At 42.4% G+C, this 23887-nt stretch overlaps 1 long non-coding RNA gene across 1 annotated transcript in view; it reads right to left on the minus strand.

The window, feature by feature from the left end:
- LOC100608827 (uncharacterized) overlaps positions 1-22658 on the minus strand; it is a 60975-nt gene extending 38317 nt beyond the window's left edge. The window contains exons 1-3 of the long non-coding RNA XR_001707164.3: positions 21041-22658; positions 19987-20054; positions 17611-17715 (exon numbers count right to left, since the gene is read on the minus strand). This is a non-coding gene — a long non-coding RNA (uncharacterized LOC100608827). The remainder of the gene's footprint in view (positions 1-17610; positions 17716-19986; positions 20055-21040) is intronic.
- Between the last annotated feature and the right edge of the window lie 1229 nt (positions 22659-23887).

Raw genomic sequence — 23887 nt, forward strand, 5'->3', positions numbered from 1 at the left:
TTGTCAGCCTTTGCTTGTGGAGTTCCTCCACCTGAAGCCCAGGCTGCAGCACCTCTACACTCCACCCTCTATGATTCGATCCAACATGGAATGATGATCCCGAGTAATTTATAAGCTGACTCCACTGACATGGGCTCCAGCAAGTCCTGGCGGGTGTTTGCTGGTGCAGGGGGAGCAGCCCTTGCTGGTTGGCACAGAAACGGAACACCTGCAGGCCCCAGAACTGTCCCCAGCCCGCCCTCTCCTGCAATCTTGCACTGGATCTCACGTTCCAGCTCAGATGTGAGGGAGATCAGACATAAAATTCCAGGGGCTGAAAATTCCTCACATAAGGACATCCCCCCCATCCTCCCTTCTAATTTCCAGTGAAGCAGAAATTTTAACTCCTCAGGGCAACTTTTCAAAGCTGAGTAACTTCAGATTACACACTTAAGTCCTGTTATTTGTTAACAGCATTTGAATGAGTAACTTGCTTCCATTGCTTTGAAAATATTTCTTTTAAATGGAGAAGCAGGAGCAATTAGAGATGAAAAGTACCTGTACAGTGCCTTCCAAGATGCCAGAGGCTATTCCGAACTGGCATTCCAAAGTGGGTAAAAATAACTTTCTTTAGGAAAACATAGAAGGAGGGTGACTTACAGGGGGAAGGAGCAAAGGGCATGTCTGAGCTGTAGGAAAGACCACTCTGTGCTTGTGTGTCAAGGACCTGTCCTCTGATGGCCAGTTTCAGATGCAGACAAGTGTTTCTTGCTACATTTGGATTTTCCAGGCTGCTAGAGAAACAGGCCTAGGCTTTTGGGATAGAACAGGGATGTCGACTAAATATATATATATATACGTGTATATATATACACACACATATATACGTATATATATGTATACATATACATATGTGAATATATATACATATATGTATATATACATATACATATATGTGTATATATATACACATATGTGTATGTATATATACATATACATATGTGTATATATATACATATATGTATATATACATATACATATGTGTATGTATATATACATATACATATGTGTATGTATATATACATATATGTATATATACATATACATATATGTGTATATATATACATATATGTATATATACATATACATATATGTGTATATATATACATATATATGTATATGTACATACACATATGTGTATATATACACACATATATGTATATGTACATACACATATGTGTATGTATATACACATATATATGTATATATATACTAATATTCTGAAAACATGGGGCCTTTTCCCACCCTGCTGTCTTTTATGGAAGGGTCATCTTCCCACAGCACACCCAGCAATCCCCACCCACTTCCCTAGTGCTAAGCTAAGCTATAGAAACTCTGGAAAAAATAGATGTTTCTACTTCTCAAAAGAAGATATATATGTGGCCAAGAAGAGTATGAAAAACTGCTCAATATCACTAATCATTAGAGAGATGCAAATCAAAACCACAATGAGATACTATCTCATACCAGTCAGAATGGCTATTATTAAAAAGTCAAAAACTAACAGATGCTGGTGAGGCTGCAGAGAAACGGAAATCCCTATACCCTGCTGGTGGGAATGTAATTAGTTCATTAGAAAAATTAGTTCAGCCACTGTGGAAAGCAGTCTGGAGATTTCTCAAAGAATGTACAACAGAACAACCATTTGACCCAGCAATTCCATTACTGGGTATATACCCAAAGGAATATAAATCATGCTACCCCAAAAACACACGCACACATATGTTCATCACAGCACTATCCACAATAGTAAAGACATGAAATCAACCTAAATGCCTATCAGTGGTGGACTTGATAAAGAAAATGTGGTACATATTAACCATGGAATATTATGCATCCATAAAAAAGGATGAGATCATGTCTTTTGCAGCAACATGGATGGAGCTGGAGGTCATTATCCTAAACACATTACAGTGAACAGAAAACCAAATATCACATATTCTCCCTTATTAGTGGGAGTTAAACATTGAGTACCCATGGACACAAAAAAACGAAAAACAGACACCAGGGCCTACTTGAGAGTGGAGGATGGAAGGAGGGTGAAGGTGGAAAAACTACCTATCAAGTATTATGGTGATTACTGGGTGATGAAATAATCTGTACATTAAATCCCCACGATGCCAATTTACCCATGTAACAAACCTCCACATGTACCCTTGAGCCTAAAATAAAAGTTGGAAAAACCCCCAAAACAAGTAGGTAGTTTTGATGATGCCTCCAGGATCGACACTTCCGAGCACCCTGTAGTCTCCTGCACCCCAGATGGGGACTGCAAAGCTGTCAATAAGAGGGAAGATGCTCCCTGCAGTCAAAAAATGAGGCCAGAGACCTGGAAGATTATTGAACACTGGGAACTCCACCAGGCTCTGAGCTCAGCTCAAAGAGGGTGTATTATATAGATCAGTGGTTCTCCAAATGGGTTGCACAAGAAAATCACCTGGGGAGCTTTAAAAATCCTGATGTCGGGCCACACAATATCTACTCCAACGCCACCCCAGCCAAGGTCTATACTCAAGAAACCAGAATCTCTGGAGGTAGAACCCTAGGAGCAGTCATCATCACAGTTCTCAGGTGATTCTAATGTGCAGCCAAGTTTGAGAACTAGTTGCGAATAGTTGAGAACTAGATGCAAAATGGTTGAGATGATTCAGAGACTCTGGGACCCACTCAGGGAACAGATGAATGTATAAATGAATGATTATTTCTTGCTTGGATTACAGCAAAAGACTTTCGGCTGGTCTTATTGCTTACTCCCCACCCCCTTTGTTTTGTCTCAGTCCGGCAACCAGAATGAATTTTTTTCTTTTTGAGACAGAGTCTCACTCTGTCACCGAGGCTATAATGCAGTGTGATCATGGCTCACCACAGCCTCGACCTTCTTGGGCTCAAATGATCCTCCCACCTCAGCCTCCCAAGTAGCTGGCACTACAGGCGTGAGCCATCATGCCTGGCTAATTTTTGTATTTCTTTTTTTTTTTTGTAGAGATGGGGTTTTGCCATATTATAGAATTATCTTTTCAAGAATATAAGTCGGAGTGTGTCCCTGTTCACCTCAATACCCTCTATGGCTTTCCCACTAATTCAGAATAAGAGCTGGCATCTTCATAATGACCTACAAGGCCCTGTATGATTTACCTTTGAAGACTGCCCCATGCCCATCTGCCCTCCCTCTGATATTATCTTTTACTACCACCCCCCTTCCCACCCTTTGTGCCCACGGTTCCAGCAATACTGGCATCCTTGCAGTTCCCTGCAGGTATTAGGTGCACTGCTGCTCCAGGGCTTTTGCACTTGCTATAATTCTGCTCTTTCCCTATATAGTCACCTGGCTTGTCCCTTACTTTTTTCAGGTCTTTGTTCAAATATTAATCTGCTCGCCTTACATTCATGCTCCTCCATGCCTACTCTGCTTATCAGGAGGTTTATTTTTGTGTATTTATCCTCTTTCTCCCTATCTAAGTGGATACTGGGGTCTGTACAGCATTTTTAGACCACTTACAGCTTGTGAAAAGTTGGGAATCCAAATTCCTGATTTCTCTCTTTAATTTCTGCCTGCAAGCCGGCCGACGCTTTCTAAACTCATCTCTTAACTTTAATTCCTTGTCAAATGCAGCCAATGGCAACATATTATCTAAACTCTTCCCCTAGACTAGGGGTCAGCAAATAGCCAACAGACCAAATCCAGAGTGCTACCTGTTTTTGTAAATAAAGTTTTGTTTGAACACAACCATGTTCATTTGTTTACATATTGTCTATGGCTGTTTTCATGCTACAATGGTAGTTGAGTAGTTGCAAAGGAGTCTGTCCAATAAAGCTGAAAATATTCATTATCTGGCTTTTTATGGAAAAGTTGGCTGGCCTCTGTGTTAAATGTATAAACTCAGTTGGCTCATGGTCTGCTTTCCAAGTTATCGCCAGCCGTACTTCATTAAATTTTTTGCCACTGCATATCGTGGATTTCCATCTATCCAGCCTAACTGGTAAGCTAATGCCACGTCTCTTAGATTTTTTTAAACTGTTGCAATATTTCATTCCTGCTGTTAGTCAGGATAATTGACAGCAGCTGCTACAATCAAAATCTCAGGGGTTTTGATCTCCAGGTAACCGGATGACTGTTTACTGCTCATGCAAAGTCAGAAGTCAGGTGGGCAACCATCCTCCATCTTGTAGCTGTAGTGTCTTGGAAGATGTGACCTCCAAGGTCACTGTAGCAAGTTAAGAGGGCGATGGAGGAAGAATATAATTCTCAACTGCCTTTCTTTTTATTGGCCAGAACTAGTTATAAGGCCCAGATCTAAATAGAAGAGGGACTGGGAAATTTAGAAGAGAACTTGAATGTTTGATGAGTTCTAGTCAGTCTCTGAAACACTGATCATTTACCTCCAAACAAGATGGGATCTTAACTCATTCCTGTAAGAGCCTCTTGGAGGATCCACATAGGATGGCCTTCCACAGCTCTTCCAGAGGGCCTGGAGGTCTTTCTTCATATACAGCTAAAGCAGGGGGTTTCTTTTCACTTGAGAGCTGCTAGTGCAGAAGAAAAAATAATTGAATGAAAGAATAAGGTTGTGAGTGAAGAAAGCAGGTTGGTGAAGAAAAGACCTGTGAGAAGGAAAGGGATACTTGAAGTCAAGAAAGGTAGCCATTGGGAGGCCTAGGCGGGTGGATCATCTGAGGTCAGGAGTTCGAGACCAGCCTGGCCAACATGGTGAAACCCTGTCTCTACTGTAAATATGAAAATTCACCAGGTGTGGTGGCAGGCGCCTGTTATCCCAGCTACTCGGGAGGCTGAGGCAGGAGAATCACTTGAACCGGGGAGGCAGAGGTTGCAGTGAACCGAGATCACGCCATGACACTCCAGCCTGGGGGATAAGAGCGAGACTTCGTCAAAAAAAAAAAAAAGAAGAAGGGTAGAGGAGGGTAGCCAAATGAGACCAAAGGTCTGCAGAAGCCTGTGAACTACCCTGCTTTTCAGAGCACAGGCACCATTTAAATCCAAGCTATCATTATGACTACAAAGCTATTTACTTATTTTAATACAGTATTATTTAATACAGTGAATCAAGCATTTTATGACTTGAAGTAACTTCAGAAATAAAGGTTGGCTTTCCCTGTCATTGAAGACAGGTTCAGAGTTCATTTCTGCTTAACAGATCAAGGTAGTAAATTACATTTTCTATCAGAAAGAAATGTTTAGAGAGCTCTAGGAGGAGGGCTGGGTCTTTGGCCTGAGCAACAGGAATTTGGGCTCAGTGCCCAGATCTCTCTCTCTCTCTCTTTCTTTCTTTTTTTTCTGTTTTCTTTTTTACCCTGTTCATGACCCTTAGAAGTCACAGAAACCTTCCTGGAACCTCAGTTTCTCTCTTTGAAACAATCACCACTTGCCTCCCTTGGCAAGTTGTATGATTAATAATGACACAGTGTTAGTAAAGTTTCTTTGAGGTCTTTGGATGAAAGACAACCTATAAACTTTGCTGAAGATTTACTGTTTTATTAAAGGAATAGCTGCATATAGTACTCCACTAATAAATGTTGACAAAGGTAAACATTCTTCACTCATCTTAGCAAGAGCAGGTTATTCATCTATTGCAAGTACAATGAGGGAGGGTGTGTTCCAAGGTCATAAAAATTTCTATTAATATTGTCCAGAAACATATTTTGGATCTATATCTACATTGTCACCTGGAGTTAAACTATGGAGTCAGTCATCTAGACTTACATAATATTGAATAATGAACAAAACAAGCATGTGGCTTAGCTTTGTCCCTTGACTTGGGTATGTAAAGAGTAACAAGGATTGCTACTCAAAAAATTAAAACCAGAATTCTGGTAAAACAAGAAAAAGCTTCAAGATGAATATGGAGCCTTGTACCAGGATTGACTTTGCAGAGTATCCTGACAAATTAGACAGGAAGACATATGTTGGCCACATAGGAAGGTTCTAGAGAGATTTCAGATCTGCCATTAATTACTAATATCCAGGTTTCTCATCAACTTAGTGAATTTACAGGGGCTTGAAAGCACCCACATCTGTGGTACCTGGGAATTGTAGGTAAATTCTCTGGTTATGTGGAAAAAGCTGAGGAATATGAGTCTAGGAAACTGGTAGCTCTGTCATTAACTGTGCAATCTTGAACAAACTATTTTCTGGGCCTCAGATACCTTATCTGTAAAATGAAAGCATTGAACTAACAATAAAACTAACTATTTACTGAGCATATACTAAGTACTAAGCTCTTTGTTATATACTATATGTACTTTATCTTATTTAATTCTCTGAGGTAGGTGATATTACTTTCATTTAACAGATGAAACTGCGGCTCAGAGAGTTTGCAAAGTATTTTATGCATAGTCATTTATTTGATAAATATTTGCTAATCATCTTCTATATATCTTATGTCAAGAGGTAAGGGTAGACATTTAGCTCTCATCCTCAATGAACTCACAATAGGAGTCATCACTAGAAGATGGAAGCCTGAGTATGTGAGCTTAGCAGGTCTAAGTTCTTAGCCTTTTCATTGTACTGGATCAGAATACAAACACGCTGATGTTTCTTCCATCTAAATGAACAAGTGGCTTCTCTCAATCCCACTTTGCCCATCAGCTTCCACCCCATTTAGATGCTTCTCATTGCAGCACTCCTATAATGAGTTGTCTGTACTGCTTGTCTCCAATGCCTGTCCTCCTATTTTCTCTTAAACTCACCCCACTCAGGCTTTTGCCCCAACCAGGCACCCAAGTCTTATCATGGACATCAATGATCTTCACATGCTAAATCTAATGGGCAGCTCCCACTCCTCATCTTACTTGAGTATCAGTGGCATTTGACACAGTTGATCCCCCTTCTCCTTGCTATATTTTCTCTTCACTTGGCTTCTAGGACTTCCCCTTTCTCTTAGTTTCTTTCCTATCTCCTTGGCTGCTCTTTATCAGTTTTATTTGCTGGTGTTTCCTCTTCTCACAGATTCTGAGTGTTGTAATATTCCAGGACTCAGACCTTGGCGCTCTTCTTTGTCTACACTTACTCCCCTGGTGATAACACCCAGTTTAGAACTCTTTAATACCATCTTTATGCAGATGACTCCCAAACTTGTATCTTTGGCCCAAACCTCTCTCTCAGATTTCAAATGTAAGAAACCACTGCCACTTGCCATCTCCACTTGAACATAATAGACACCCAGCATCAGCATGTGAACCCGTGATCTTTTCTCTGAAACCTGTTCTGCTTGCAGCCTTCTCCATCTCAGATGATTGCAACTTTACCTTCTAGTTCCTCAAACCCAAATCCTTGCATCATTCTTCACTGCTCTCTTGCTTACATACTCCATAGCCAATCCATTAGGAAACCCATTTGGCTTTATCTTCAAAATGTATTTAAAGACTGATCAATTCTCACCACTCCCACTGCTATCACCCTGGTCCAAGCCATCATTAACTTTTAGCTGGGCATCTACCCTGTGCTGGGCTTTGTGCCAGATGCCAGGAATGTAGATAAACAGGACACAGTCCCTGCCCACAGAGAGTACACAGTCTAGTGAGAAGACAGATATAAAACTTGATAATCATGATGCATTATGATAAGTGCTGTGGTAGAGTCATGGAAGTTTAGAAGAGGGTATGTCATCTTTATATCCCTTTCAGCTCAGATGTTAAAGCTGCTCGCCTTAGTCCTATATCTTTAAACTAAGCTGACCCACAATGTACTAGACACCTTAAAGCTAATTAAAACAAGTTGTGGGTTCCATTCACAAATACTGGACCCATTCATTTACAATACTTCAGTACCTGTCTTTCTACTTTTATTTTTGCCTTCCCTTCCTTATATCATGCTCATCCATGAACTTAGAGGTACAACTCAGAATTCTCCAGCATTGACGTTCAGTGTGTGTTTCCCAGGATGTGGCCTGCATTCACCCTTCTTCTCCTGGCAACTTTTAATAAATTGCCCACTGGACCCGCTCCAGCCCCAGGGACTCAGACCCAGTGGCCTGACTGGTGCTCAGTCTGTGGAAGATGACAATAGCAATATACCTTGATGACATCTCAAATTCCCATGGAATCAACCAGATTGGTGCTTAATTAAGAACAATTGGCCTTGGCACCCTCAGTATGAGAAATATCTAGGTATTCATCTGTTCCATTTGATTTTCACTGCTTCCCCTTAATCCAAGCTCTCTCCTTGCCTTCATTCTCTCCCCTGACAATTAATTTGTACATGGTTTTCCATACACATCTTTTTAAAGTACTGCCTCAGCTACATCATTCTTCAGGCAAAAGTCTTCCAGGGTTCTTTATTGCCTACCAAATAAAATCCAAATTCATTACCAATCAAAGCCCTCCATACTTGGACTCAAACTTTCCCCATCTTATCTCCCAGCATACTTGTATATAGCCATGACCTATCTACTCATGGAGCCCATAACCTGCACACGCTTTCCCACCTTCTGCTTGTGCTCTCTCCACTGCCAGGCATGGTCTTCTCCCCTTCATTCACTGAGACAATATCTTCAAGGCCCAAGCTAACTTTCTCCTCCATCTTGCCCACTGTGGCCCACAAATCTCTGCCTACTCTGAAGTTATAGCCCTTTGGCCTATATTCACTAGCAATGAATCATGTCCATCCCTCTTCATAACATCTATTGCAATGCAGTCCTTATTGTTTTATTTGTCTACTCTTACACTGCTATTGATCCTTTTGTCAGCTATGTCTTCTCCCTTGGACTATGTCATGAACCTGTGCAATGGGAAAGCACAGACTTTGGAGTGAGATATGGGTTTTATGCCAGCTGTCTTATTGATTAGATATGTGACTTTGAGCAAGCCACTTATCATGCAGCCTCAGCTTCCTCATCTATAAAATGGGGATAATAACTGTCTCATAAGACTGTCGTGAAAATTAGATAAGACAGCATGTGTGAAATTGCTTAAGGGTGCATGGTACATAGTGTTTTTTCCCTTTTTGTGTCCCGCATGGAGCTTTATACATAGCATGGCTTGAAAATCTATTGATTTAATTTTGAAACAATATGTCTATAATTACCTTGAATTGTGAACAATTAGAGAACACCCATTTCTGCCATACACATTAGTGCCATAAAACACCTGGAAATAATGGGTACATTGCATCCTTTTAAATGCATAACTGGATTTGCAAAAGGAAAAGAAAAAAGGAAGGAAATGCTCCATGTCCACAAATGGAGTGTGAGCTGACATAAGGAGTTGCAAGGAGTATCTGATACTTCGGCTGTCCTTGAGGGCAAGGTTGTCCGTTTGGGGTTTCATTGCTCATTCAGGAACAAGACATCAAACTGAGAAGCCTGCATAAGCCAATACCTTTTAAAGGCACATTTGGGGAAATTCTGCTTAGCTGTAAAGAGCTCTGGGTAGGAAAAAATGTTTTCCTTCTGAGAAATCATAGCAAGCATCCAATCGTAACTAAAGGATTATACCCACAGCAGGTATTATACCATAAGGGTTTGAGGTTAAAAAAATTTTTGGGGGGACAGGGTCTCACTCCATTGCCCAGGCTGGAGTGCAGTGGCATGATCATTGCTCACTGCAACCTCCTCCTCCTGGGCTCAAGCAATCCTCCTACCTCAACCTCCCGAATAGCTGGGACTACAAGCATGTGCCACCATGCCTGGCTAATTTTTGCATTTTTTCTAGAGACAGGGTTTTGCCATGTTGCCCAGGCTGGTGTTGAGCTCCTGGACTCAAGTGATCTGCCCACCTTGGCCTCCCAAGGTGTTGGGATTACAGGAGTGAGCCACCACACCCAGCGAGGTTCTAATTTATACTACTTGAGTGTGGGGGAGGTCATCCCCAATAATTCAACATAAGAAACAACTTGAGCTGATAACAAGGTTGGCAGAAGCAAATGCAAAAGCCTTTTTGAAGAGATACTCTTAAACCAAGCTGCACAGAAATTCCATAAACCTCACCGAACATCAACCCCCATATGAAACACAGAAACAATCTCACAGGAAACAGCAGACATAAAAAAATAAGCAAAGCAGCAACCACAAAAGCAGCAGAATTACACCCCCAAGTTAGCAATATTTACTGCAGTGGCTGGACCCGGGTCCGTCTTCAAGGAGCATTCAATCAGACTGGGAAACAATTCATTAACAGTCTAAGGCAATACAGACAAAACCCAATTTAAGAATGGCCTGGGATCCACAAGGTAATTAGAATATGCTGTTCAGCAATCAGCATGTCATTTTCCTTAGAAAACAATGTTTTACCCAGTAGATCACAAAAGCTTTTGGAATTCACAAATCAGAACCTGTTGAGGACACTGAGGCACAGTTTCCGGCACAAATTTGTGCTCCATAATCACTGGCTAAATGAATTCATAAATGAATGAATGAGGTAGCTAAATCTGACCCAAGTTCCAGTACTGCAGAACACGAGGCCAAGGAGTAAAGAGGAAGGAGGAGAAACAAATATTATTGTATTTCCAAGGCACAAGCCCAGCTGTCTGGAAAGCTTGTAAATAGATACAGTTTGCATCAGACACTCTTCCACCTGCCCACTGTAGATACTGGAGATTATCTCACTGATCCTAAACCCAGGAGTCACTGAGGCTGTCTACACCTAAATGCCCCCTGCTCGGAATGCCCATCTTCTCAGTGCTGGGATCTTAGCTCCATGTTTTTGGAAAGCAGATAGAGTGAGGATCAGGGTAAGGTGCAAGATTTGAACAGCCATTTACCCCTCAGAGATGTCTGCAACTCTAACAGATGCTTGTTTCCCCAAATGAGTCTCTAATTCATGTGACAAAGTGAAATAAGTGTATTCCAGCTATGTGGTCATGATGGACTAGGACTGAAAACCTTTGCCCAGGCTCACCTTCCTGAGGTTCATCCTTGGGGTCTTCATTCATTCACTCATTCCTTCAGCAAAGTTTATGGACTGCCTACTTTTGTTTCAGGCTCTGTCTACCTACTTCTGTTTCAGGCCCTGGAGAGGCAGGAGTGAACAAGACACTATAGCCATGCTCCCATGGAGTTTTCATTCTAGGCAAGTGGACAAATAATAATAAAAGAAAACACATAGACAGGATATATACAGAGTGACACATGCTACTTAAAAGAACAACAAAACAGGGAGAAGTGAGAGGCAGCAGCCTTCCCTTCCTCTCATTAAAAAAAAATCAAAGCATGGATTCCTTTTTATTGCTCCTCCCGTGTTTTTTGTTTGTTTGCTTGTTTGTTTTTTTTAGATGGAGTTTCGCTCTTGTTGCCCAGGCTGGAGTGCAATGGTGCGATCTTGGCTCGTTGCAACCTCTGCCTCCTGGGTTCAAGCGATTCTGCTGCCTCAGCCTCCGGAGTAGCTGGGATTACAGGTGCGTACCACAACGCCCGGCTAATTTTTTGTATTTTTAGTAGAGATGGGGTTTCACCATGTTGGCCAGGCTGGTCTCGAACTCCTGACCTCAGGTGATCCACCCACCTCAGCCTCGCAAAGTGCTGGGATTACAGGCTTCAGCCACCGCGCCCAGCTGCTCCTCCCATGTTTTTGTCTTCCCTACCACCTCTGATGAACCCACAGTTTTTTTTTTTTTGGTTGGTTGGTTGGTTGAAGCTTCTGTTTTTTTTGAGCTTCCTCTCTTGGTAGCTGAGTCTCTCCACTCAGGGGGGAAAGGAGTGAGTATATGGAGGTGTCGAAATATTTGTAGAAATGTCTTAACCTGCAATGATAACTGCCATCACACTATCTGATTCCTTAGTGGTTCACTCACACACACTCCAGCAAAGTTGTTTCTCTATGTGAGTTTTAAGGCTCTGCTTATCAGTGGACTCATCTTTGCCTCCCTATTAATTTCAGCATAGAAAAAGAAGTTTTCCCACATGTAACCTTTGGAAACAAAGGCAGAGCTTGAGCAGTGATCGAGGCAATGATTAAGCAGTCAGAAATAAAACGTGAGCTTGCATTCACCTCTGCCGGTGGCGGCCTGAGCTTCTTCCTATAGACTGTTGACAAAGAAACTTGAGAAGGCAAAAAAGCCTTTTCAATAGCAAGAGGACGCTGTGAAGTGCAGGGAGGACCATATTGTGTTGATGATGGATGAGTGGATCCCTCTCCACTGAGTGTGCCAGGCTGGAGCCCATCCATTAGAGAGAGCTTAATCTGCCCAGAGATCTCAGCAGCTCCGGCTGCTGAAAGAGAAGCCTCCTCTTCCTGCCTCCTCAGAGGGCTGTTCTCCTGAAGAAGCTACCTGGCGTCTGTGTAGTGTTCAGAAACTGCAGGAGTGATTGCTTCTCCTCCTCTCTGGCTGGCAGCCCTTGGGGTGCGAAGCGTGAATCCAACCTGGAGCTATCTTGCTGCAAGCTTCCCTGTTGTCCTGGTCACAAGAGTCCACAGTTGTTCTCAAAATCATGGAAGAAAAAGTCTTTTATACTTGAAAACTCATAGTGAGGAGAGCTTAAACTTTCTCCCCGTGCAGAAAAGAAAAAAATGGATCCTATTTTTAAATGGGTTTCGTCATAGAATCTTTTGATGTGTTAATTCCAGGTCTTGGTCTACAGCTTGAAAATAAAAATACCAACAAATCAGTGTCCCTTGTGAAGGACTTCTCTCCATCTATGCCATACCTCTGTCTGTCCCTGTCTCTGTCTCTGTTCTCTCTCTCACATGTCTCCTCCCCACCCGCCCTGTGTTTTGTTTTGCTTGTTTTGTTTTGAGACAGGCTCTCTGTCACCCAGGTGTTGTGCATTGGCTCTGTCACAGCTCACTGCAGCCGCCTCAACTTCCTGGGCTGAAGTGATCCTCCTGCCTCAGCCTCCCAAGTAGCTGGGACTACAGGTGTGTGCCACCACACTCAGCTAATTTCTTCTATTTATTATTATTATTTTTTTTGTAAAGACGGGGTCTCACTATGTTGCCTAAGCTGGTTTCAAACTCCTGGGCTCAAGCAATCCTCCCATCTCGGCCTCCCAAAGTGCTGGAACTACAGGCCTGAGCCACTGTGCCTGGCCTCCTCTCTGTGTTGAACTCACTGTAATTCTGCCCATTCGATTCCATGTATTGTCCCCCTCCTCTCTGCTCCCCCCATCCCTGCCCACACTTTCAACATCTCCCACTAGTGCCATCAGCCTCCTAACAAGCATTCATCTCTGTGCTTTTATATGTGTTTTTTTTTTAAGTCTATCCTCCTCACTGTCTTGGCTTATTATGTTGGTCAGCAGCTCCTTATTACCTACAGTACAGGGTCCAAACATCTTAACATGACGTAAGCAACACCTATCTACTCGTTTCTTTCTGCTTCCTGCACATACTCTTCTCACAGCTGAAGCATTCTATTTAAAGGATCTCAAATGCTGAAGTGCAGTCTCCAGTTGTTGCACATGCTACGTCCTTTGCTCTTCTTTCTAGGTGAGCTCCCATTCAACCTTCAAGGCCCAGATTAGAAACTTTGGAACTTTGAGAAACACATTAGGCTTCTGATTGTGTTGCTATTGTAATATTGTATTGCTTATCTATTTCAACATAATGAATTGCATAAAAATTTAGTGGCTTAAAACAACAAACATTTATTAGCTCACAGTTTCTGTAGTCAGGAATCTGGGAGTGGTTTAGCTGGTGGTTCTGGCTTACAGTATCCCATGAGGTTGTAAGTGGAATAACAGCAGGAACTGCAGTCATCCAAAGGCTTGACTGGTACTAGAGGATCCACTTCTAAGCTCACTAATGTGGCTTAGCAAGAGACCTCAGTTCCTTGCTTGGCTGTTGACTGGAAGCCTCAGTTCCTTACCAATTGGGACTTTTCTCATGACAGGGCAGTCGTCTTCCCCAGAGAGAGTGACCCAAGAGAGAGAGGCAGGAACCACCATGTCTTTCACGACCTAGATTTGGAAGTGCCAAGTCGTCACTTTTACCATATTCGATTGGTCCAACAAACAATGGGGTAGGAGACCACACAGCGTGAATACCAGGAGGCCAGGATCATCACTCAAAATTCATGAGACCCAGGCTCAAATTTTGGTTCCACCACTTCTTTGCTGGCTGACCATAGGTAAGTTATTTAACCTCTCTGAGCCCTGATTTCCACATCTGTAAAATCTGAATGATAGGATTGACCTGACGGGGTTGACGTTGAACCTAAAAAGGTGATTTACCTTAAGCACTTGGCATGTAGTGAGCATTTAATAAATGTTAGCAATTATTATGTTGATAACAGTTCACAGACTCCCTGGGCCAGTAGCCCCAGGGGTACTCCCATACAGTCCTGTAATGCTCTTATCTTACATTACTCTCCACCTGGGTACTCACTCTTAGATTCAGAAGTGTTTAGACCTTCAAATATAGGGCCTCTATGTCCATGTCTTTCATGAACTGTTTTTCTTTGCACAATCTCAGGCTTATCTAACAATATTAAGCTTCAATCCCATTCCTTCAGATCCCAAAGATGTGAATGAGATTGTATTTGCATCCTTAAATTAAAACTCCAAGTTTAGCTTGTTTGTTAACTCCATCCCACATGTGGTCATCTGCTTCAGACCTTGGGGCCTCATCCCCATTGGAATTGTTTTTGTGTCATTTTCGTTCATCAGCTGTGAGTGGTTGCTCCTTGTTAGGGCCTAGGCTCGGTGCCAGCGATGCCAAGATAAAGAAGACAGGAACATAGCCCTTTAGAACCTTAGTGTTGTTTCATATCATCATTTTTCTATTTTCTCTGGATGTCTTTCTTCTCAATCTTGCTTGAAATGCAGTTTTATTACTAACAACCACCAATTCTTGAGCACTAGCTTCATGTCAGAGTATGTTCATGTCATCCCTCTGCCATTCCTGCAAAGTGGGTATTACCGTTCTCCCCATCCCTTCTCCATCTTGGAAACAGAAGGCTCCTCATTTATTACAGAGGTTTCTGACTCTGGATCTTGAGCCCTTTCCAAAATGACAAGTTGCCAATGTAAATATTTTTTAAATTTAGTTTTATCCCTAGAATGTGATCACCCTACTGCAGATCGGCACATCACTCGCAGTAATGTCCCTGGTCCCTGGGAGACATGCATGCCAGTCTGCCGGTGTTTGTCCAAAGGGTGACAGGGCCCCTTCAGATCTTTGGTTTCCACAGTAACTATGCAGCCAGCCATTCACTCCCAGCTCCAGTCCACTTTCCAACAGAGAAGAAATGAGCATATTAATTGAAACCCTAACCCCTTCAGTTTTCTACTTAGGACTTCAAAGTTACCAGAAAGTCCACCCAGATCTCATTTGCCTGAATAATTCTTTCCCAGGTTGGTCCCCACCCCCACCCATGTCCACTCCCTGCCTTCCTTTGCTCTACTCTGTGCTCTGGGAGCCTGGCCCCTCTGAAGCATCACCACAGCTTTTTTGCCCTCTGGTTCCCTTTGGGTTCAGACAAAGGGAGGCACTGGCTAGAGATCAAAGGGCAGCAGGAGAAGGAGACTGAAGTATTTCTTCTTTCCTGATTCCTCTCTACTTCCGCACCATGTTTCTGGCGATAGTTGTGTCCCTGGTGGCCATAGCTCCTGCCAGGGTGGGTAGGAGGGAGGTACCTCCTCTGAGTCTCTAGCTCTTACTTGGCCCAGAAACAATCTTTCTTCCCCTTGTGCTTTCATGCCTAGGGGTGCTAACGCCTTCCAGATGATGCAAATTATGCCCTATACTAGGCTATTGTCTCAGTTCCACGAAATTGCAAAATACATTATTGACTGTCATGGTTTTCTCAACACTACTTCTGATCAAGGAATATGTTTCACAGCAAAATAAGTGAGGCAATGGGTCTTACCTACACCCATGGGATCTGCTATCTTAATCTTGTAAGAAGCAGTGGGCCAGATAGAATGGTGGAATGGAACAGCCTGCTGAAGACCTATTCGTGGCACCAGCTGAGAGACAACACTGTGAAAATTTAGGGTGCTGTTTTACAGGATGCAGTATATACTTTGAATCAGCATATGATATATGTTACTGTTGTACCCATAGACAAAATACAGAGGTCAAAGTATCAAGGGGTAAAAGCAGAAATGGCTCCTCTCACTTATTGACCTAATAACATACTTATAGAACTTTGTTCTGATGTCTTGGTGGTCTGAGTACCCAAAGGAAGAATGCTTCCACCAGGGGACACAACCCATTCAATTGAAACATTATGGGCTCCTCAGGCCACTAAATTAAAAGGCAAAGAAGGAAGTTATTCTACCTGCTGGGGTGGTTAGTTTTGATTACCAAGGAGAAATTGGATTGCTGCCATACAAGGAGGGCATGGAGGACTGTCTGGAACCCAGGGGATGCTTAGGGATGCCTATTAGTACTTCCAGGTCCAATAGTAATACTTAATGGAAAAATAGGCAGAACCTGAAAGACCCCAACCCTTTAGAAGTGAAAGCAATGATCATTCTGCCAGGTAAAGAACCCACATCAGCTGATGTCCTGGCAGAGGACAAAGGAAGGAAATGTGGAAAGAGTAGTGGAGGAAAGAAGTTCTAAATATCAACTTTGCTGGTGATCAGTTAAAGAAACAAGGACTGTTAAAAACTATGCATGGTTTTTCCCTTACGTGTTATTTACACATGTATTATTACACACATACTCATGTCTTCTCTCTGTTTCTTCCTCCTTATGATTTATAATTTATTTACGTATTGGTGGTGGTTAACTTAACTTTAACATATAGTCTTTAGTAGAGTGAAAAACCAAAAGCCAAATGAAGAAAGTATGGAGGAAGATGGGAATGGTCAACTGTGTTAAAAGTGCTTTCTTCATTTCCACACCTGCTAAGGGGCTCAAGAATCCCCTTACCTGGGAAGCTCCTTTGACATCCTTTGACCAGCAGTTTTACTAGCCAGCAAAAGCTACCATTGACTGAGGACTTTCTTAAGTACTTCACAGGCATACTATCATTCAGCAGAACACGCTTTAATTTATCTGTGGGATAGGAATTGTGACTCCAATTTGCACATTCAAGAGCTGAGGTTTACAATATTGAAGACGCACACTCAAGTTTACTATCTGTGGAGCTATTTGATCTAAACCAGGTCTGTATGAGCCAGTGTCCTGTTTTTCATTGCCTCATACTTGATTTGTTTCTTATTTTTCACTAAGGTAAATACTACTGATACAAACATCTTATACAAAATTAAAATTTAGCCTCTAGATCATAGAACATTCAGATGGGACTGTAACTAAATGATCAGGCGAGACTGATATTCATGTCACCCAGAAACAGATACTGTGACTGTCATCTGGAAATGAACACAATTACTTTTGGGATTTTGTGTCTTTTTTTCTTTTTTTCTCTGGGAGAGGTAAGAGTACATTTGTACAAAGGCTAGTTGCATGTTATTAGGCAGAGATGTAAAACCATATTGTTGTATGGAAGTTCAAGTGTGTATAGAAGGGTGTATATGAGTGATGAGGGGCCAAAGGGGTGGACTGGACCAGATGGTCAGTTATGATTTCTCAGCTGCAAGCCCATCCTTCTATGCTCTGTGTTTTGATGCTGGGGCTGGGACTCTATAATCACATCACTCCTTTACCAGCTGGTTCTGTGAATAGGCGCACTAAAGGAAAGGTAGATGGGAGGAAGAGGAAGAGACTTACTTCTTCCAATTTTGGCATGCTGCTCCCGTCAGCATCCTCTAAGCAATAGTTTGTCTCCCTGGTAGTGGTACTTGGTTCCAAGGCAGTTTACGATATGGAAGCAGGCTGCCATCATAGCAAGCAAGTGAGAGAGAAACAGAGGGTGAGGAAGATGGAAGCCAGATTCATTTGCAATCTAATCTCAGAATTGACACCCCATCACTTTTGTTATATTCTACTCCATGCACAAGAGGATTATATGATGGCATGACTGCCAGGAGGCAGAGATTACTGGGAGCTGTTGTAGAGGTCTTCTACCATGTGATGTTAAGTCGGTGTCCCTGACGAATCAATGCATTCTGTTAGATTCTGTTCATATGTTAGTTGGTTTCTGTTTCTGTTTCTTTACTGGATTCGTATACGGTAGTCTGTTGGTGTTTGCTCCCTTTACCCTGCTTTGTAAATACAGTCAAGTCACCATATAACGATGTTTCAGTCAACGACAGACCACACATTCAACAGTGGTCCCATAAGATTATAATACCATTTTTTCTATGATGTTTTTGTATGTTTAGATACACAAATACTTACCATTGTGTTACATCTACCCTACCTGCAGTATTCAATACAGTAACATGCAGTACAGCTTTGCAGCCTAGCAGCAATAGGCTATACCATATGGTCTAGGTGTGTAGTAGGCTATACCATCTAGGTTTGTGTAAGTACACTATATGATGTTTGCACAACAATGATGAAGTTGCCTAATGAAGCATTTCTCAGAACATATCCCTGTCATTAAGGCACACGTGACTGTAATTCCTCCATTAAGAACTTTAAAATTTGAAATGACTGGGATGAATTATTTTAGCTCCTGGGCTGCAGACTGATGACTGAGTGGATAAACTCAGTGGGCTGGTACTGATCTGGGGGTTGCATGGATCCTCTGTACTTGGAAGCAGAAGACCAAGGCTAGTTTAGCTTTGCCACTCACTCGTTCTATGCCCTTGGATGATTCACTTAACCATTTTAAACCCTAGGGTCCTCATCTGGAAACTGGGGAAAATAAAGCCTCACTTTCAGGGTTATGGTGAAGATTAAGTGAAAATTCAAGTGCCTGGAAGAGTGTCGAGCACACAGTTAGCTCTCAAGAAATGGTTGCTATTATTGGTAGAAAATGTATCCTAATGTTCAATCAACCTAATTAAAAATGTCTACTTTGTCTGGGCACGGTGGCTCACGCCTGTAATCCCAGCACTTTGAGAGGCCAAGGCAGGTGGATCGCCTGAGGTCAGGAGTTCGAGACCAGCCTGGCCAACATGGTGAAACCCCGTCTCTACTAAAAATACAAAAATTAGCTGGGCGTGGCGGCAGGTGCCTGTAATCTCAGCTACAAAAGACGCTGAGGCAGGAGAATTGCTTGAACTCGGGAGGTGGAGGTTGCAGTGAGCCGAGATTACGCCATTGCACTCCAGACTGGGCGACAGGAGCGAGACTTCGTCTCAAAAAAAAAATAAAAATAAAAAGTCTATTTCACAGGGTTGTGGGGATTAAATTAGATGATGGGTGCAAAGTGCCTAGTACTGTGGTTAATGGTTGACAAGTGCCCAATAAGTATTAGTATTAAATTGCTTTTTAAAAATTTCAAATAAAATTTGTTTGTAGGCTAGAAAGTACAAGTACACTATATTAAAAAAATATTTCTGTTAAAAAGGAATTGACTTGGTATCAAAATTAGGCAAGAACCCATTTTATTTATAACTACATTTAAAATTCTAAAACTGGTCGGACACAGTGGTTCACACTTGTAATCCCAGCACTTTGGGAGACTGAGGTGGGTAGATCACTAGAGATCAGGAGTTCAAGACCAGCCTGGCCAACATAGTGAAACCCCGTCTCTACTAAAAATACAAAAAATTAGCCGGGCGTGGTGGTGTGCGCCTGTAATCTCAGCTCTTGTGATGCTGAGGCAGGAGAATCGCTTGCACCCAGGAGATGGAGGTTGCAGTGAGCCAAGATCGCACTACTGCACTCCAGCCTGGGTGACAAAGTGAGACTCTGTCAATAAATAAATAAAATTCTAAAACAAAGAGAACCCAAGAATCAATTATCTCTCTCCCCCTCTCTCTCCATATGTATCATAACTAACAGATTTATTCCAATAATTCTCATCAAAATTTTTCTTTTGAGATGGTGTCACTCTGTTACCCAGGCTAGAGTGCAGTGGTATGAACATAGTTCACTACAGCCTCAACCTCCTGGCCTCAAGAGATCCTCTTGGCTCAGCCTCCCATGTAGCTGGGACCACAGGTGTGCACCATCACACCTGGCTAATTTTTAAAAAGTTTTTATAGAGATGAGGTTTCACTGTATTGCCCAGGCTGGTCTCGAACTCCTTACCTCAAGCAATCCTCCCTCCTTAGCCTCCCAAAGTGCTGGGATTACAGGCATGAGGCACTGCATCTGGCCTAAAACAAACAAACAAACAAACAAACAGTGATTGATTTAGTAAACATTATCTTTTTCTCTGGAAAACTGAGTTACATGGATTTCACAAGGTTACCGACTTTCAATGTATGGCTAAAATTGGTGGTAGATTAATTTATGGACATGCTAGTAACAAAATAGAATTTAATAATCTGTTTCATCCTCTAAGTATTTCTGACATTTTGTTGTTGTTGCTCATTAGTCCCTGGCTACAAATAACCACAAACTCCCTAGTTAAGATGATGTCAGGACTCTCAGACTAGGCAAAAAAGCCACATTCTGGTTGTAAATGAAAAATTTAACGGAGAATAAGATATTTGAAAGAGAAAATCATTGTTTTGAGAAAGGAACAAAGAAGCCAGACAAGGTATAAACTTTACCAAATGTTCAAAAAATTCATTTAATATCGGGCTTTATAATTCATGAAGTTTCTTTTCTTTTGGCTGCCAACTTATCTAATTACAATTCTAGATTGACAGCAAAAATATTTAATATTCTCTGAGGAAATACCCAACTCAGGTGAGACAAGGACAGAGCAATGAAATGGAAGAAAAGTGTGAGAAACCAGGGAGACTGTATTAGTCCGTTTTCACACTGCTATAAAGGACTACCTGAGGGCCAGGTGTGTTGGCTCACGCCTGTAATCCCAGTACTTTGGGAGGCCGAGGCAGGTGGACCAGCTGAGATCAGGAGTTGGAGACGAGCCTGGCCAACCTGGTGAAACCCCATTTCTACTAAAAATACAAAAATTAGCTGGGCATAGTGTCGGGCGCCTGTAATCCCAGCTACTCGGGAGGCTGAGGCAGGAGAATCACTTGAACTCGGGAGGCGGCGGTTGCACTGAGCCGAGATCACGCCATTGCACTCCAGCCTGGGAAACAGATGAGACTCCGTCTCCAAAAAAAAAAAAAAAAAGAACTACCCGAGACGGGGTAGTTTATAAAGAAAGGAGGTTTAATTAACTCACAGTTCCGCATGGCTGGGGAGGCCTCAGGAAACTGCAGAGGGTGAGAGGGAAGCAAGCAGTTTCTTCACAGTGCAGCAGGAGAGAGAGTGAGGCAGGAAGTGCCACACTTTTAAGCCGTCAGATCTCGCGAGAACTCACTCATCATCACGAGAACAGCATGGGGCAAACCGCACCACGATTGAGTCACCTCCCACCAGGTCCCTCCCTAACATGTGGGGATTATAATTCAAGATAACATTTGGGTAGGGACGCAGAGCCAAACCATATCAGAGACAATCCACGAGGGCCATGAGGTCGACTCAGCCCTGATGTACTCTGGAAATCCTGGAATCAATGTGCCCATAGAGGGATGTGTGACAGGGAGGAGGGATCCTAGAGGGTCATGATATGACCTGGAGGCAATGAGATCAAATTCCTGGTCCTGCTAAGCCCCCAAATCATAAGAGTTTACATGCTTTCAGGTATTTCTGGACTGTGCTTTTTAACGTCTCAAAACCTTTTTACATACATCACCTCATTTGAGCCTGATACAGACTAGTGAGCTAGGTGAGGGCTGGTTCTTCTCTATCTAGGTGAGGAAAGTGATAATCGGGAAGAGAAAGGACAAAACCACTGCATGTTAATGGAAATAAATGACAAGGAGAAACAAAACAAAGGCAAGGACTCCATGGTGATGAAAGAAAGGCACATTGCCCAGGAAGGGAAGTGGAGGCCATGGCCCCACTTCTGCTCCTGACCCCAACCAGGAGACCACCAAGTTGAACCCAAGGGTGTGGCTGAAGATGTGCCTGGTCTGCTAAGATGTTTGCTGTCCAACTGCTGGTGTTGAACCTCCACCCCTCCTAGTTCCTTAATCATGTAGATAAGTCTATTTACATCTTCCACTAATACCAACTTTTACAGTGGCACGGGGTAAAGCCCTAAAAAGTATTTGTTACTGTAATGTACCATATAGTGGTAATTATTATTATAAGAAAGTAACTTGTAAACTGCCAAGTGCTATACAAATGTCCATTATCATTATTATGATGATTATATAATGATCATGTTGGTTTTTCTCCAACCCAAGGAGTGCTCATTCAGTCCCATCTTTTCTTCTTCAATTTCAGTAGCTTCCCTATCCAAAGCCAAACAAATTTTAGTGTTCTTAATACCCTCAGTATGGTAGCTTGTTAATGTCTCTTTAAAGCTCAAATAATTTATGCTTACTTTTTTAACTTTCTTCTTATAACACAGCTTCCCCTCCCTTCCCTCCCTGTCCCCCAAAGCCAGAAACTCTAGTGGGCTAGAGAAATCTCCAACTGTCAGAGCTTTTAGAAATAGAGTTAGGCGACGGGGTGTGGTGGCTCATGCCTGTAATCCCAGCACTGTGGGGGGCCAAACCGGGGGCGGGGGGGTGGATCACTTGAGGTCAGGAGTTCAAGACTAGCCTGGCCAACATCGTGAAACCCTGTCTCTACTAAAAATATAAAAATTAGCCGGGTGTGGTGGTGTGTACCTGTAGTTCCAGCTACTCAGGAGGCTGAGGCAGGAGAATCGCTTGAACCCGGGAAGCGGCGGTTGCAGTGAGCCGAGATCACACCGCTGCACTCCAGCCTAGGCGACAGAATGAGACTTCGTCTCAAAAAAAAAAAAAAAATAGAAATAGAGTTAGCCTCACAGAGTCACAGAAGTGGAAGGACATGGAAGTGAACAGATGACAGTACTCAGACCCACAGTGATCACAGAGGTCACTTCCCCAGGATCACAGTGGGACAGCTGCAGTCATGAGTGAAAGTCAGCACTTCCAGCACCCGGCCTAGTGCTCTTTGCACTGAGCAGGGCCCTCTGATGTGATCTTCCTTTGCCTCCAATGTCAAAATCCCAGGCTTCTGAGATTTTATTCTTGTTCATAGTTTCCCCAGTATGGTTCCACATAGGGGGTTGATCATAATCCTGAAAGACCCAACCCAAATATTGAAATCCTGAAAGATCAAAATCCCAAAAATATAATTCTGGAAAAAATAAGAAGAAATTATCTTTAAAACATTTATTTACATTTTTAAGGGAGATTTATTTGAGAGCCATATAAAAACTGACAGCACTTCAGAGGCCGATTTACACAATAAAATTGGCAATAATAACATATATATCTTTGCAAACATAAGCACTCAGCTATTCTAACAACAGTCACATGATTACAACAATTACAAGCAGATGAACTGTATTCATAAGGCAATATGCCAAAAACAAAGTGTATAAACATGTATCACGATGGTTGGTAGTTGTGTGTACCTAGCTTTATAACTGCAGTCATCTGAAATACTGTGATGGACAACCTGTCTTTTGACAAGATCAATCAAAAACCTCTATAGGTCACCACTGCATATGCAGTGGCCCAAAAAGGCAAGATCTCAAGAAATTTTGTCTTTCACAAATGCAGATACACAAAAAGGAAATCTGTTCACTTATTGAGGAAGTTTCAATGTTTTTATATTGAGAACCACAGCAGACAATGGTGTTACTCTCTGAGGCCAAAAGCCTCAGGACCCAGATGGCCACTGCTGTTAAGTACTGGAGTGCAAAGGCTGGTGAGCCTGGAGTTCTGATGTCCAAGGCAGCAGAAGAAAAGTCTGTCCCAGCTCTCAGAGAGAGACCAGTTGGCCTTCTATATTTGTTATCTCCAGATTGTTGGCCAATTGAATGGTGTCCACCAAAATCAAGGGCAGATCTTCCTCACCGAGTCTACTCAGTCCTCTGGAAACACCTTCACACACACCCAAAATAATGCCTTACCAGGGTTTCAGGCATTCCTTAATCAGTCAAGTTGACATCTCAAATTAAGTCAATAAATCCATCCCTGTCAAC

This window comes from Pan troglodytes, chromosome 9 (assembly GCF_028858775.2).
Source record: "Pan troglodytes isolate AG18354 chromosome 9, NHGRI_mPanTro3-v2.0_pri, whole genome shotgun sequence".
Classification (NCBI taxonomy): domain Eukaryota; kingdom Metazoa; phylum Chordata; class Mammalia; order Primates; family Hominidae; genus Pan; species Pan troglodytes.